At 35.1% G+C, this 17,444-nt stretch overlaps 1 protein-coding gene across 1 annotated transcript in view; it reads right to left on the reverse strand.

Annotated features, from left to right (window-relative positions):
- The window catches only part of LOC124368279 (potassium voltage-gated channel subfamily H member 8), a 234,054-nt gene that overhangs the window by 149,905 nt on the left and 66,705 nt on the right, over positions 1-17,444 (reverse strand). The gene's annotated exons all lie outside the window — the stretch shown is intronic.

A 17,444-nucleotide genomic window follows, 5' to 3' on the forward strand; every position in this document is an offset into this window, starting at 1 on the left:
CAGCTCACCCTCTTTTTATTGCAGCGTCTGGTATCTGACGCTGTCTCAGATTTGACTCCGGGAATCTTGTATATAGGTATCTTGACTCCTGAAGAGATCCAAAGATAGTCGGTGACGAGGAAACTCAAAATGAACCTATAAATCTCTTCACACTAAAATGACTCAAGAATCCAGGAGACAAGTCTTGAGATATCAGACGCTTCAATAAAATGAAGGCGAACTGGAGCTAAAATCAACATTCAAATTGAACCCCTCCAACCATAGTTACTTTATACACGGTTTGCTACAAATGAGTTGATAAGTGATATTTATTCTGCTTTTTTCTCGTTTTAACATTTTACTCAAAAGATTTAATGTAACCAAAGTCACTTTTTGATTGCCAGAAATTGAAACTTATTATTGACCAATCTGTCGATTTTAAATAACAACGTAAATAATTTTATACCAAATTTATTCAATTTAGGATAAAAAATATTTAATTTTGATGTATCTTGGAAAAAAGTATGCAATTTGCAATGATTTTCACGGTTACTTCTGCAATTTAAAAAACGGCTAATATATTCTAATGAATTTTTCTCGTGATTCATAAACGTTGCAATGATTATACCAATATCTTATAAATTATAATAATCGTGATATCATTAATTTAATTGTTTACTTCTACTGCAACTATTATTGCTTTTAAGCAGTTGTAAAGTCTCAATGATCCAATACGCTGATGATGTAATAAAATAAAGTTTTACTTTGTTATTACAAAAAGCTCAAAAAACTCTAAAAACTTTACAGTTGAGCGTCACTTGAAGACATGGAGAATTTTAATTTCCGTCTATCTGTTCGTACGATCTCTCGAGAATTGTAGACCTAGATCAATCTCGAATATCAACTGACTTATAGACTAGAAATTGTGCATGAAGCTTTCATATAGGTAAAATGAGGCTTTTTATCCTTCTAGGTCGATCCTCACAAAAAAGCGTTCTTAACGACCGATTAATTTCTGATTTACCGTTTTATTTAAGGATAATCTCTTCTATTATTTCATAAGAAATTTAGGTTTGATTTTATACAGTGTAAATTAATTGTGACAATTCGGCCAATTTTGAAAATTTGAAAATCCTCAATAAAAATCTTAATGCACTGAGGAACGGGAGACAAATAACCACTTTCGCGAGTAAATACGATTACGATTCTAGTGCTTGAGCGTTCACTTCGACCCATTTCAAGTAAATTCTATTTGCTAGTCGACCTTAAATAATCCCTCTGTCAAGACTACGGAGGTTTAATTTTCGTAACCATGGTTCAATGTTAGAATCAGTGTACGAGTAAATGTTTCTATTTATTATACCCTACAGTAAATCTGAAATACTGCACAATCCAGTATTTTCGTAACCATGTTTAAATGTAAAAATTGGTGTACGAGTGAATTGCTTCGATGTATTATGGCCTACTGTAAAACTGCAATACTGCACAATCCAGTATTTTCGTAACCATGTTTAAATGTAAAAATTGGTGTACGAGTGAATTGTTTCGATGTATTATGGCCTACTGTAAAACTGCAATACTGCACAATCCAGTATTTTCGTAACCATGTTTAAATGTAAAAATTGGTGTACGAGTGAATTGTTTCGATGTATTATGGCCTACTGTAAAACTGCAATACTGCACAATCCAGTATTTTCGTAACCATGTTTAAATGTAAAAATTGGTGTACGAGTGAATTGTTTCGATGTATTATGGCCTACTGTAAAACTGCAATACTGCACAATCCAGTATTTTCGTAACCATGTTTAAATGTAAAAATTGGTGTACGAGTGAATTGTTTCGATGTATTATGGCCTACTGTAAAACTGCAATACTGCACAATCCGGAGTATTCGTAACCATGTAAGGATTGATATTTAGGTGAATCATTTATATCTATAGAACATTAAAAAATAAAATCGGGAAATACTGTCCATAACTTTATTTGGTAGTAAATCTCGCGACGCAGGTATTTTCGAGTTTTGTCTTCTGCACTTCCCACACAACAGGCTCCTGAACATCGCATGCCTTCCGTCCGTTCTGGAAATGCTGACCAAAGCTGTTTCTGCCCATACCCACTGATAAAAATTTCCCAATCGCTGTTATCCTTAATTAAAAAAAAAACTTTCTCCGCCTTTGATCATGTACTTCACTCTAGGAATTGTGTTTATGTTCCATCAGATATATTTTGGCAACTATTTTGGCAATAAAGATAAATTTAAAGCGGTGTTTGAACTACACAGAATGATTAAAAAGTTTTGAAACGCTTAGTTTTTTTCAAACCATTGCTTAATATAATACGTAAAATTTGCACAGGTTATATTACCTTTGTGTGTATACATACCATCACACGCATACAATGGGGTTGGGTGGGTGGGGGGTCGGTTGGCCAGTGGAGGGTTTCATAAAAACCTTTAATGTAAATATGGGTTGAATTAATTTTAAAGTCCTCATCTAATAGAGTTTGAATGCCACAAACCGCCTCTCAAAAGGTTGATCGAGTAAGAAATTATGGCATTTAGAAAAAAAAAAAAAAAAAAAAAAAAAAAAAAAAAAAAAAAAAAAAAAAAAAAAAAACACAAGTAACTGACTACTATTGGTGATTTCCTGTTTCTGTGGATTTTCCTGGGCATAGCTTATCACTGAAACAAGTCTTGGTGACATGCATTATCACTCAGTCAATGTTTACACAAAATATTTTATTTTTTTATTAGATATTAAATATTTTTTGTAGTGATGTGGTTATCGTATTTGATATTGTTCTGTTAAAATTTAATTCTGTGATTTAATTGTCCCTCAGTGAAATGGAAAGAATTACTTGACTTATGATGAGGGGATATGGTGAACGGGTTCGGCCTCATGAAGAAGTTGGTCATTGTTTAATGATATATTTCCCAACAGACCACCCATAACGAAGTCTCCTGTATTTAAAACAATACAACGTTTTGAGATGACTGGCAGTGTTAAAGATCGTCCAAGAAGAAGTGGTAGATCCTTATCTGCTACTAATGGAGATTAATCCTTAGAAATACTGCAAACAATTGTCATAGAGCCTATATCATCCATAAGACATGCAGCTACTTATCACCATGTAAGTCCTTATTCAGTGCTGAAAGTGTTAAAGAAAAACTAATATAAACCGTATAGTATTAAATTAGTCCAGGAGCTTTCAGAGGACGATTTAGACCGGATTCTGTGAAGTAATAATGACTAAGTGTTACCAATAACCTCAATTTAGCTAATTTTAGCTAACATTGTTTATTCTGAGAAGCTAACTTTGCCCTTAATGGGCAAGTAAGTAATAACAACTGCCGTTTATAGAGGGATGAAGACCCTTATTAGTTGAAGGAGAGCCATACGCAGAGACCTTTTACACAACATGTAATGGCGTATTTGTACCTTGTTGTATTTGTTAAGTATAGATTAGACACTTTAAGTTTCGCCCTTGATTATGAATGCTTCTGAGAAGATACGTCATCCCTACGGGACGAGTATGATCGGCCAGTGTACGCGGTTTTACGTGGTTCGCGTACCCGCTACCAGAGTCGCAACAATCGCTTCACCCATCAGCCCCTCCTTCCTTTAAGGCCTTTTCACACTGCAATCCACAGCGTCCATGGATGTCCATGGACGCCGTGGACGTGCCATTTCAAACTGCATGTGGACATATTTGTAGTAGATGTGTCATTTCCCCCGTCTACTCTTACAAACGTCAATTCTCTCATGACTACTCTTCTCGAAGACTCTCAGTCTTCGACAAAGAGATGATGTCTTCTGACGTGCCGTGGTGTAGTGATGGGTTTTGTGAAGACGTACCGTGGCGTGATTGTGAAAGTAGCAGTAGTGACGAAGAAACAGTACTGTTGTAGTCTTACAAATAGATCTAAATGGGTTCACCCAATAAACAAAAAACGAGAAAACTTTGGTGAGTACCACAATTTAATACGCGATCTCAAGTTGGATGACGACAGGTTCAAGACCTATTTTAGATTAAATAAGGACGAGTTCGAAGAAGTTTTGTCAATTATTGATGAAGACATCTCGATGTCCACTCGGATGTTCCAAGCTGATCGCTCCGGGATCGATCTATGTGGACGCGTCCAAGACGTCCTAGGACATACGTGGATGTCCATGTACGCCAGTTTGAATGGTCCCATTAAAATACATGTTAAGCAATTTTTTTCCATTCCCGTCCGTGGATGTCCATGGATGCCAGTGTGAAATGGCCTTTAACCCCTCGCCTGCCCACAAATGTCGGGGCTTGTCGGTGATAGTCGGGACTGCTCGGCTCTGTCTGCCTACTCTTTCGCTACCAGCTGTTGCCCGTTTCAGGCCTCTGAAACAACATTCTGAACTGCGCGCGCTGCACTACTGCAACACTTCCGCTTGGCGCTGCTCGCTGGTCACTAATAGCGTTAGCCGCTAGGTGGCACATACGTAGATGGACTTTAACGGGAACAATTTTATAATATAACAAATTCATAGCTTTGATTTGAATCCTTCTCAGAAGCTTTCATAATCAAGGGTTCAGTTTTTCTACTATCAATTTCAAGTATAACTTTATTTTCTCAAATATCCCGGACTAGTAGAGTAGTAAGGGTCGTGGAAGTTATTAGTTAGTGAAAGAGCCGCATCAGCTGGTGGGCTTCGAGAGATAATTCAGATCCTGGCACATTCTGCTTGACAGGGGTCGACAGGAAGTCGCTTGTCACGGATTCAAGAAACTTCTAATGTGCTATCCTGCAATTTTCACGAATAAAACCAGTTCAAATTCCCCGATAAGCTTCTTCTATAATTTTACTCTTGGAACTTAGATTGATAATTTTCTCTATTATCAAATCACAGAAAACGTGAGTAATTAACAAATTAGCTTTTTAGCTGAAAAATTTACGAATATAAGTAGTTTACTTAAATTATGAGGTTTATAAATACAATAGTTACTAATTGGAAATGCAATAAGCCTTTAAGCTCTAAATTCAAGATACAATGGGTTTTTTCTCTTAGGACAAGAAGCTTATAAATTGCACTTAGTCCTATAAGAACCTTAGCGCTTCTTCCGGAGTGGCAGGATATTCAGGATGGGTAGGACATTAGGGGGTAGGGGCCACCTCTTATCGAGATCCATGAGGAGAATTAGGGCACTAATCTCAAGATCATGTCTCCCCAGAAGAAGGTGAGGCCAGCTCTGAACCACCCTCTCCAGTCAAAATAGGCAGGGGATGGCACACCCTTGTTGAGGCTTGCAAAATCCTCCGACAGTTAGGGAACAAACCTCAACAAACTCCAACAGTCATCTCCCGCAGTAGGCTAGACCTATCAACCATCCTTGCCCTTGCACTCCAGAATCTCGTTATTTGCGGTTAGTGATGTGCCACTCCTGGACATTCATAAGGTTACCCAGATTTGACACATCGGTTTTTGCTGTGCCCAGGGGTAGGTTCAACTAGAAGGTATAAACCAGCCAGAAGTGATCCCTGCTGGGTGTATCCAATGGGTTAAATCACGATATTATTCTTGATCCTACAATATAAGTTTGCTTGAAGTGTGTTGAAACCGATGTAATCCATAGAATACTAAACTCGAAACTAAATAGTTTAAACTATATTTGTATGAAGTTTGTTTTAGACGATGGAAGGATTGTGAAATAAACTGGATTTTCCGGACATTTCCCATCGTTCAGTGATACAATAAATCACTATATTAGATTATGTTTTTTAAATAGATTGATTTTATACACTCGAGTTACTCGGGACTACATAGTCAATTTATTCTATATGGTATGATCTTGAAATAGGTTTACATTAAAATGTTGGCACTGGTGTAATTCGATCGTTGAATAATCAACTAACTCCTCATTTTCCGTTTCAAGTTTATAAATAGAATGCACAATCACCTGTTAGACCATCCGAAGTTAGTTGTGTGGATGTCAAATCTGAATTGTTCTATGAAATCAATTTATCGTAAACGTTTTGATTCCATAGTAAGAAGGGGGTAAAATTGCAATTCGGCGATTTAGGAATAAATGGGGTAGCTCCCTATAAATCTTCTAAGTTGTTTGCATTCTTCCATATTTCCCTACGACATGTGAGCGATGACGCGTTTAAAGTTGGAATAATCCACCCATTGACTACGAAATTTCGCGCCTGAGCGTTTGCACCACAACCCTTCCCCTACCTTTACACCCTGGGCAGAAATTCCTTAATTTGAGGTGAAGGTGAAATAAAAGGTTTTCATTATTTCAATTTTTAAATAGTTTTAAAATTTATGCATTTTTATCAAGTTAAAATTGTGTGATATAGCATGAAAAAGCAACTAAAGTGTGTATGTGTTAGCTTAAGAATATGTGATAAACGTAAATGTTTCGGCCTAGCATAAATATGACTTAATTGGACTGATATTTCTTACGAGTACATCTGTATGTTACACTATTACAACTAAGTGAAGACTATTACCTATTTAGAAGACTTTAAACAAAGATGTGCTCGATACATACACACACAGAGACGTCCGGTTATTAGAAAATTTCAATTTTTAAAAGTACTGTCGATCTTGTACTGTACCGGCTGCACCGCCTTTACTCTCTTTGTAAAGATACTCGCAAAAGACAGTGGCCCACGAGGACAAACAGGAAAAGGCTGAAAATTATTTTAAAAAACTACAGTAAAATAAGTGTTTCCAGAATTTCTAGTGGTTACAATGTAAGATCAAATCCCCTGAAGATTACCAGCAAAATACGCAAATTGAAATACCACCTACCACTACGATATACCACATATATAGAATTTATATTTATTCTAATTGTACAACAATTGTCGTTAAGTATAAGACCAATAAGTATTGAATTGTTAATTACTGGATGAAAGAGAGGCAATAATATCGTATAGTAATATATTCGGGAATGTTTGTATAACGTAATTTATATATATATCTTGCACAGCAACACAAGATTGCATGAGTCCTGAATTTAAAGAGTTTAAATTAAGCTTCAATATATTTAAAACAGTACAACTCTTTTAAGTAAATAGATTAGAAAATAGTATACAATTTTAGTAGCTTATCTAATTGGTGTGTTTGGGGTTCATGAAAGGTGAGCCAACCCGTTGGCAGATGTCGTCCATCATGCTGTTCATGAGGGCGTTAATTCAAGGTTAAAGTGAGATAGTGTTCGAATGGAAAATTTTATAGTTAGAAAAGCTACTAGACAAAATAATTTGTTTGAACACATTTCCATTTAAGGGGTCTTTCCTACACCATCGTCAGTGCCATTTTAATCAGTTAAAGGTGGGATAGTGGTGAAAAGCCATTTGAAAATGGGCAAGTTATGTCTCCGCGTCAATGACCATAGTTTAAAAACACGGGTTTAAATAATCAATAAAACTTACAAATACATATCACGGTCGCCACGTGTTATGAATTATTAATGGTGAATAGGTTTAAAATCGAAATAAAAGTTCACACAAACCTACATCAAAGTTATGTGTTTATGAAACATAGATTTCTAAAAGGCTATAGCTCAGAACACTCGCATTGCATAAGGATTAAGGTGGGGATGGAAGTCACGTTGTTTGATCTAGACCACCCTCGTGTTCTACTATCCTACATCAACATATAGAGCATGTAAAAACCGCAATTGCTTGTTCCTACACCATTCCAAAATACTATCAAGAATACGACAGTGTAAAATCCCCACTGCTATTTTGCTTTGATCTCGAATTTTGACACAAAGGTAATAGAGAGCAAAGTAGGGATTCTCCGCCGAGTAACACAACAATTGAGTGCACTACGACGTTTTAGACACGATCTGTAAGCACGGTAGAGCAACCTAGTTCTCTACACACAACGCTGCTATGGTGGGAAGGGTTGATTCAATGTAGACTTTTAGTTCAGCTCCAGTTCACCTTCCTCTTACTGCAGCGTCTGGAATCTGATGAGAATGCAGATTTAACTCCCTGTGAGAAAATGAGAATACCTCTTCCCTTATATTATACTACATTGTGTAGTCTAGGTGTGTCTTATGCTGAAAAGAGTTGATTTTGGGATTCTTCATTGCCGACATGTTTTTGGATCTTTTTCAGACAAACGTGACTCCAGATTCCAGGAGTTTTGGTCTGTCATAGACGCTGTATTAAGAGGGAGATGAACTGGAGCTGAATTCAAAAATCAAATTGGATCAACGCTTGTCACCAACAGCTGAGCGTAGAAATATAAAGTTATACTATATGACTAAATACATGAAAAATGCCGTAAATGCCAATTTGAATATGTTGAATAACCTTAATCAACTATAGGTAATTCTGAATTCAACGTAATAAGTGGACGAATTTTTAATCGTTTGGTATATTGAAAGAAAGTTCGGTAAATTAGCAGATTAATATAGCAAAAAATTTTAATGCGTATTGTTTTTTATAAAAATACGCTGTTTTACCAATAATTTTCAAAAACTAAACATTCAAAATGTAGACTTACAGAAGTAGGCCTAAAACCTGAAATCAGGAACAGTACAGTTTGCTCTACGTCCATCTCTATCTGGTTAAATTAGCAAACAAACTACATCACGTGCCTTGTAATCTATTACTGTACTCTACCTCTTTTGTAATCTTGTAAGCTATCTAGCTTGTAATCATATAATCTATATCTGTCAGTCTACAAAACTATGTCCGACACAGTGTGACTGAAGGCAGAGACAGTAATGTTTGCTCTACGTCAATCTCTGTCTGGTTAAATTAGCTCGCAAACGACCTCACGTGCCTTGTAATCTATTACACAAGTGATCTCTCTGGCAGTCTACAAAACTGTGTCCGACACAGTGTGACTGAAAACAGGAACAGTAATGTTTGCTCTACGTCAATCTCTGTCTGGTTAAATTAGCACGCAAACGACCTCACGTGCCTTGTAATCTATTACACAAGTGATCTCTCTGGCAGTCTACAAAACTGTGTCCGACTCAGTGTGACTGAAAACAGGAACAGTAATGTTTGCTTTACGTCAATCTCTGTCTGGTTAAATTAGCACGCAAACGACTTCACGTGCCTTGTAATCTGTTACACAAGTGATCTCTCTGGCAGTCTACAAAACCTGTGTCCGACTCAGTGTGACTGAAAACAGGAACAGTAATGTTTCCTCTACGTTCATCTCTGTCTGGTTAAATTAGCACGCAAACGACCTCACGTGCCTTGTAATCTGTTACACAAGTGATCTCTCTGGCAGTCTACAAAACTGTGTCCGACACAGTGTGACTGAAAACAGGAACAGTAATGTTTGCTCTACGTCAATCTCTGTCTGGTTAAATTAGCACGCAAACGACTTCACGTGCCTTGTAATCTATTACACAAGTGATCTCTCTGGCAGTCTACAAAACTGTGTCCGACACAGTGTGACTGAAAACAGGAACAGTAATGTTTGCTTTACGTCAATCTCTGTCTGGTTAAATTAGCACGCAAACGACATCACGTGCCTTGTAATCTGTTACACAAGTGATCTCTCTGGCAGTCTACAAAACCGTGTCCGACTCAGTGTGACTGAAAACAGGAACAGTAATGATTTGCTTTACGTCAATCTCTGTCTGGTTAAATTAGCACGCAAACGACCTCACGTGCCTTGTAAGTCTGTTACACAAGTGATCTCTCTGGCAGTCTACAAAACCGTGTCCGACTCAGTGTGACTGAAAACAGGAACAGTAATGTTTGCTTTACGTCAATCTCTGTCTGGTTAAATTAGCACGCAAACGACATCACGTGCCTTGTAAGTCTGTTACACAAGTGATCTCTCTGGCAGTCTACAAAACCGTGTCCTACTCAGTGTGACTGAAAACAGGAACAGTACAGTTTTGCTTTACGTCAATCTCTGTCTGGTTAAATTAGCACGCAAACGACATCACGTGCCTTGTAGTCTGTTACACAAGTGATCTCTCTGGCAGTCTACAAAACCGTGTCCTACTCAGTGTGACTGAAAACAGGAACAGTAATGTTTGCTTTACGTCAATCTCTGTCTGGTTAAATTAGCACGCAAACGACATCACGTGCCTTGTAATCTGTTACACAAGTGATCTCTCTGGCAGTCTACAAAACCGTGTAAGACTCAGTGTGACTGAAAACAGAAACAGGAAAGTTTTGCTTTACGTCAATCTCTGTCTGGTTAAATTAGCACGCAAACGGCTTCACGTGCCTTGTAATCTATTACACAAGTGATCTCTCTGGCAGTCTACAAAACCGTGTAAGACTCAGTGTGACTGAAAACAGGAACTATAATATTTACTCTACGTTTATCTCTGTCAGGTTAAATTAGCACGCAAACGACCTCACGTGCCTTGTAATTTATTACACAAGTGATCTCTCTGGCAGTATAAAACATTATGTCCGACACAGTGTAACTGAAGATAGGAACAGTAATGTTTCCTCTACGTTCATCTCTGTCTGGTTAAATTAGCACGCAAACGACCTCACGTACCTTGTAATCTATTACGCAAGTGATATCTCTGGTAGTTTGCAAAACTAGGTGATATTTGAATTCGTACCTATTGTTAACACCAACAGTTCCTGTAAGGAATTTCTGTGCGTTTTGTAGCATAAAAGTCGTGCCTCATGTATAGTACAAAATTAACTGGCTGAGCGTTAACGAAACCTTTCGTTCCAGGGCTTGATAAATTTGATTTCTGATGGCGGTCTATATGTTTCTTCACACGATATCTTGAGTATGAACTGACATGAAAACTTGAAATTTTACATGAAAATTCATGTTTATATGAGGACCACCGAGTTTTATTGCGGTATATGTCACTCAATGGAATTTGGCTTGGCGTTAACGAACATTTTTGCATTGCTTTTATACCTTGATGGCAAAGATAAAATTACAGAATAAATAAATTTGTAAATAAACAACCATTTTGGACTTTTGCGTGCATGCCTCTTATGCGACACAGGTGGTTTAGAGTACTCGTACATTGTTTTTATTATTAAATTATTCTTTTGAACATGCGTAATCAAAACTTTATGGCGATTTACGGTTTGAAGGGGTTTTGAGTTAGATGTCTCCTTTAGGATCAAATAGATCATCCCCACGGCTATAATGACTCTGATACTAAAAATAAACTTTTTTTCTACTAAAAATTAAAAACAATATATTTTCTAACATAATGTATCTTAAAATTCAACCATACTATTGTATAAACGGCTCAAAGACCGATCTAATATGCTAATATTAATAGTGTATATTAGCAATCACAGCTTGTATTGCTGTTTATTAGCATTATTAACGACATGCTATTGAACAGCATATTTATGTTTATTAGCAATCACAGCTTGTATTGCTGTTTATTAGCATTATTAACGACATGCTATTGAACAGCATATTTATGTTTATTAGCAATCACAGCTTGTATTGCTGTTTATTAGCATTATTAACGACATGCTATTGAACAGCATATTTATGTTTATTAGCAATCACAGCTTGTATTGCTGTTTATTAGCATTATTAACGACATGCTATAGAACAGCATATTTATGTTTATTAGCAATCACAGCATTATGCTAATATAAATTTTTATTGGAACTAGTAACAGCACACTGTGATTTAATAGCAATACTGTTGATGTTAACCCTGTATATTAGCAATCTCAACATTATGCTGGCATTGCTGTTTATTAGTATTATTAATTGCTAGGAATTTTACAGCATATTGCTAATATGCTGGTGAGATTGACACTGCCTGTTAGCAATCAATCATTGTACTTATATTGCTGTTCATTAGCGGTGTATTTAACGGAATATTGCTATCCATATGAGCATAAATGGCAATATTAACACTATATTTACTGCTCACTTTATGTAAGCAATCTGTATTGCCGTTTGCTTGAACTAATTGCTATTTGATACAAGAGATAAAAGTAACAAGATAAATCTCAATAACCTTTTGGTAATTTACTAACATCCAAAATCGACGGACCATCAGCTATGTCGGAACGGGAAAAGAAGTTCAGAAAATGGAGAGAAATGTGTCACCTCGGAATAAGTTTTAGTGAAGTCTGATCGACAGGTAATCTATTTACACCGAGCGACATTTTCTGGTTGGAATAACAATTTATTTACTCACTGAATATTGCAGGAGGCTTTGAAGACCAGTTGTATGTAAACAATAACAACAAATTTAAGGATTGAAACCAATACATCAATTTATTGGTAATGGAGAGTTTTAAGTTAATTTTTGCATTAGCAGTGAACAGAAATGCCCATAAAAGTTAGAAAGCAAAGAAGACAAGAATGACGTCGGTCGATGTACTCCCGTATACAACTATACAATATACACAATTTTTATATATTTTTAATAGTAATCAAGTAATAAAGTGGATTGATAGATAATTTTACTCAAGGGTTGAATTAATGTATTAACTGATTTCCATTAAATAAGTTGCCTCCCTGAGTAAAAAAAAACTAAAAAAAACAGGAACATATTTTTGCAACTGGATATCTGAATTTTTAAGTTTAAATTATTTTTTATATTTATAAATTAAAAAATATTTGGTTTTTACTTCTATACAACTTTTTAAAGACGCATGACGCAGCAATGGTAGGAAGGGTTGATTCAATATGAATGTTGAATTTAGCATTCAATTCACCTTCCTTTTATTGCAGCTTCTGGTACCGGACGCTGACTTAGACTTGAATCCTGGATTCTGTAGACATGTTCGTCTGAAGAGATCCAAAGAAAGTCGGCGACGAAGAAGCTCAAAACAAAGTTTTACATCGTTTCGACATCAGAGACGTTTAAGTGTGCACCTGATGAGACAGTGAGACTCTCACTTCACCTATTTAAAGATGTATCGGTATAGATGTATTAAAAATTCATTTCAGAATTCCAAAATTAAGGTCGAAAATCACGGGCTACACAAAAAATGAAGGTTGAGAAAATAAAGGACGAAAATGCCCCTTATCACTATCTGTTCGTTTGGATTAAAACACTCCTGAAGCTACAGCGAAATGTGCGAATGTAGTATGTAATATCTAATTTTACTTGAGATTTCAAAAATATATATTAAACGTACATGGAAACGCAGCATAAAATATGATAAGCCGGGGTATTCATACAAACGAATTAAGATAAAAACTAAATTTGCGTATATTGGATAATTTCTGAGAAAGGTACATAAAACATGTAAATTGCAAACGGAGAGGTTGTTGTTAAATTGCTCTAAGGTGTCAAACCAATTATAGGGAACTATAATCAGTTCTCTTCAAAAAGAATCGAAGATACCACATAGGGAACTGCAGTTTAGGATAAGGCATGGCCGAAGGTTGTACATAGGGATTTGAGGAATCCGGACCTGAGATACCTTAGGTTTAAACTCCAACTGTGACTAGAACATTTGGAAATGCTGACCAGTTCGTTCGTTTGGTACCGAATCTGGGCAGCAGAATGTTTGGCTCAGAAATGCTTAGTTTACCGTCTGAATGTCAGTAACAAAGCGGAAAGTTGAAGTTTTGAAACTCAATAATAAAGAAACTAATAAGACTATGGAATTCTTAAACAATAATTGCGTAATTGAAATACAAACATTTTGACACCTAGAACACAAAAATTGGTCAAGAAATAAAGTAGATGTAAGCACACATGCATTATAACAGCATAATATTAATGATTTCCATGTTTAGGGCATCATAGCATTACAACAGGTTAAACCTCATATCTAAATTATTTATCAACCAATTTTTATATCATAGGTGTCAAACTGTTAGTATTTAATTTTCACAACTTTTATTATACTATACATTAAAAGTTTTCGTAATCTTATTAGTATTTTACGTTATTAATCTTTAAAACATGAACCGCCCGCCACATTGAAGCGCGATAGGGTAATACGATATTCATTTCTCTCTCAATTTGAGGCCTAAAAAAACAATAATTATGAAAAAAAATCTAATTTTGTCTTCGACCGGTTTCTGAGTAAAAATAAATCTAAAAACACATATCGACAGACATAAAACAAAGCATTTTAGACCTTTTCTGTAGTTTATTTTTCGCTTTCCTTGACCCGAAGGACAAATTACCAAAATATTACAGGAGGGTTCTTAAACACTCTATGCACACGTTTAATATTCTTTTAGTGGAATGGTAAATGCACGGATTTTCTAACGCTCACCACACGAAGTCTAGCCAATACCGTTCAGCAGCGGCCACTGCTTCTATCGTATACGAGTATGTGGTCTCCGTATCTTCGCAGTAAAGCAGAGTTAAGCGAAACACACAGGGAGAAACAACACTCCAGTTTTTATCATGCTTCCAAAACCTGGAGTCTGCAAGTAACTGCCGACTTTCCCGTAAATATCTATAAATAGAGTAACAGTGTTAAGAACACAATTGATATTCCTTCGCGTAAAATAAAAGCAAGTCATATCACAGAAATACTTAATGCATAACAAAGTGGCGCCCATAAACTCCAAGGGAGTTGAAATAAAACATAAACTCGGCGTCTCAGTGGTGGAATAAAAGTGGAGCTACAATTACGTCACCGAAGTTAAACCTTATCTGGAGGAAGGGATCAAGTTGACGACACAACGTCACTGATTAACTCGTCGTTACTCTGCGAAACTTATTGAGTATTTTCATTTTTAATTTATTTGTACTTCTCTCATGTATTTCTTCACTAACAATACCAAAATACGCTAATAATTAGTACATTACGGTGTTTTAGTCGTAAATATCATTAAGGTAAAAAGAAGTATTTGAACTACAATTAAATGATTCCGTAAACATTAAAATTAGAGATATAACTATTCGTACTTTAAAACGTTCTGGACTCCATTCTTTATCTCTTGCAACATCTTTAGTAGCCCACACAGTTTTTCACAAAATTATTACTTAAAATGGCTACCAGGTTTTGAAGTTAATTTAAATGTAATTTTCTACAAATAGTAAGCATAATTTCAAACGATCTATATTTTGTAAACATAAGTCGTTTAAAATTATATGAAGATATAATTGAAATAAGTTTCTTTTAATGGCTCGGTAAGCTCATTCAAAGAATCAAAAATTGTATCATAACGCGCTGCTTTTCAGATAGATTTATACAAATTAGATTAAACACAAAATACTCAAGATTAGAGCCACTTGTCATGCTTGTTTATATTTTGTAAATATTGGTCGTTTGAAATTATATTAATTTATAACTGTATTAAGTTCTTAAAATGGCTAGGCAAGTTCATTCAAAATATCAACAATGGTATCATAACACGCTGCTTTTCAGATAGATTGATACAAATTAGATTAAACACAAAGTACTCAAGATTTTGAGTCTCTTTACATGCTTGTTGATATCTTGGCCACGTTTACAATTGACCTATTTTCCAGAACTGAACTGTGAGCACTCACAGAAGTGAAACTCGGGTGAGTGGGTGTTTTATACCTCTCCCAATAATAAATATAGAGTACATAACACTTCTCCCAAGCATCTTCATCACTCGGGATCATTTTCTGCATTGCATAAAAGTACTTCGAGTGATTATGTCCTCAGAAGATATTTACTGCAAGGTCTTCCACTAAGGCAAAACCGATACAGCTTTACGTTTCTTCTTTTTTATGGTTTTCAGCGCTGTTTGTACTTAAGGATAGATATTAATTAAAACCTTACGAACAAAAACAATTTTCTCACAATGGAGTCCGGCGATTGTTGGCACTTTATACCTTAACATTAACCCATGCTTTTAATCGCTGAATAGACTGCTTGTGTACAGCGTATTTCTGTAAACTACATAAATAATATCCGCATTCTTTTGAACACTGCTTGAACCTACAACACCATTTTATGTAAAAAAACGTCTAACTCTGAAAGATATATAACCCACTGGAAAATATATGTAATGTTTTAGGTAATCATCAAAAATATTATTTGTATTGGAATATAACGTACCCTTTTCATCATTTAATAAATAATTAATATGAATTTTTAAATAACTACATTTTAAAAGAGCAACTTAGGTTTCTATTGCTCAGTCACAAGATTATAATAAAACTAAATACCTTAAAATTAATCTCCATGTCTGAAAGATTGTAATTTTAAAAAAGCAGTTACTCGTTCTCAATAATATATTATTGGATTAATATAAAGTATTTTTCAATATAAAAACTTCGTTAAGCTTATACAATTATTTATTCTAAATTTTCTGCATTTTACAACTAAATATTAAAAAACATCTAATAAAAATTGTATATTATTATATAAATAAAAATTATTGTGTATAATTGTACATTAAACTTTTGTAAGGAATATGAACCAAATAAGAACATTTTGTAATGATAATGTAAAATAATAACGTGTATATAATTTCATATAAAATACAAGTAAATAGATGTTACAATAACAACTACACAAGAAAGATAAGTAAAAGAATACTAGAGATTTATCCTTTCCGGAACTTTCGAAGAGGGACATATTTCTTCAACTTAACATACATAGACTAAAAAGTTTTTAAATTTGTGAAAAGTTGATCGCTTGATGGCTATTTAATGAATGACATTAATAATATATTGTTTAAAATTACAATTGATTATTTTATAAAAATATTCACCTTATTTTACCCACAAAGAATGATTTATGAGATTTTTTAATCTTCCAAATAGGATAAAATATTTATTACTTTGGCAATTTCTGATTTATAGCTCAAGATGAAAATTTAGTAAAAATGGATTCAATTTGAACATTTTGAGCTTTATCACACTGTACATAAAAGGGGAATAAATGTTTGAACAAAATACATTGATCGTGTAAAGGTTTGTGCACTACTGAAACACATAAGAGTTCTATGAAAATTAACAAGAAGCTCCGCCTTAGCTACCCATAACAGAGAAAAACGAACAAAAACAGTTTTGATCATTATGAACAGTATAGTGTGCAATGCCAGGGGGGGGGCACTCTGGTGAGAATGAAAAGTTTATAAATACAGTTTAAAGTCTAAAATAATATGTTGTACTAGGGTCATACTAAAATTAATTTAACTATTCCCTGAAAATATTTGTAATCCGTATAAATCCAATTATTAACGTGTTTTTTTTTACTAGAAGAAATGGAAGGAAAATTTTCAGAGTAAACAAGGCTGTCTACAGTTGATATCGCCACAACACACTCTGGGCCTTACAATAGTTATGTGAACATAATCGTAGGTGGCTTTAAGTTGTACAAGTGTCATTGTGTAGCCTTTCCGAATACCCCATAGTAAAATGTTTTACTCCACTGTTACCTATCTTGTAGAGTAATAGGCTAGCTAGTGTTTTGTTACCTGGAGAACTGGTACAGAACAACGGTAACTCAGGACTAAAAGCTAGCTAGTGTTTTGTTACCTGGAGAATCGACAGAGAACAACAACGGAAAGGTAACTCAGGACTAACAAGGTTGTCTACAAATGATGACGCCAAACACACTTTAGGCTTTATAAGAGTTAT

The sequence above is a fragment of the Homalodisca vitripennis genome, chromosome 8, assembly GCF_021130785.1.
Source record: "Homalodisca vitripennis isolate AUS2020 chromosome 8, UT_GWSS_2.1, whole genome shotgun sequence".
NCBI classification, from domain to species: Eukaryota; Metazoa; Arthropoda; class Insecta; order Hemiptera; family Cicadellidae; genus Homalodisca; species Homalodisca vitripennis.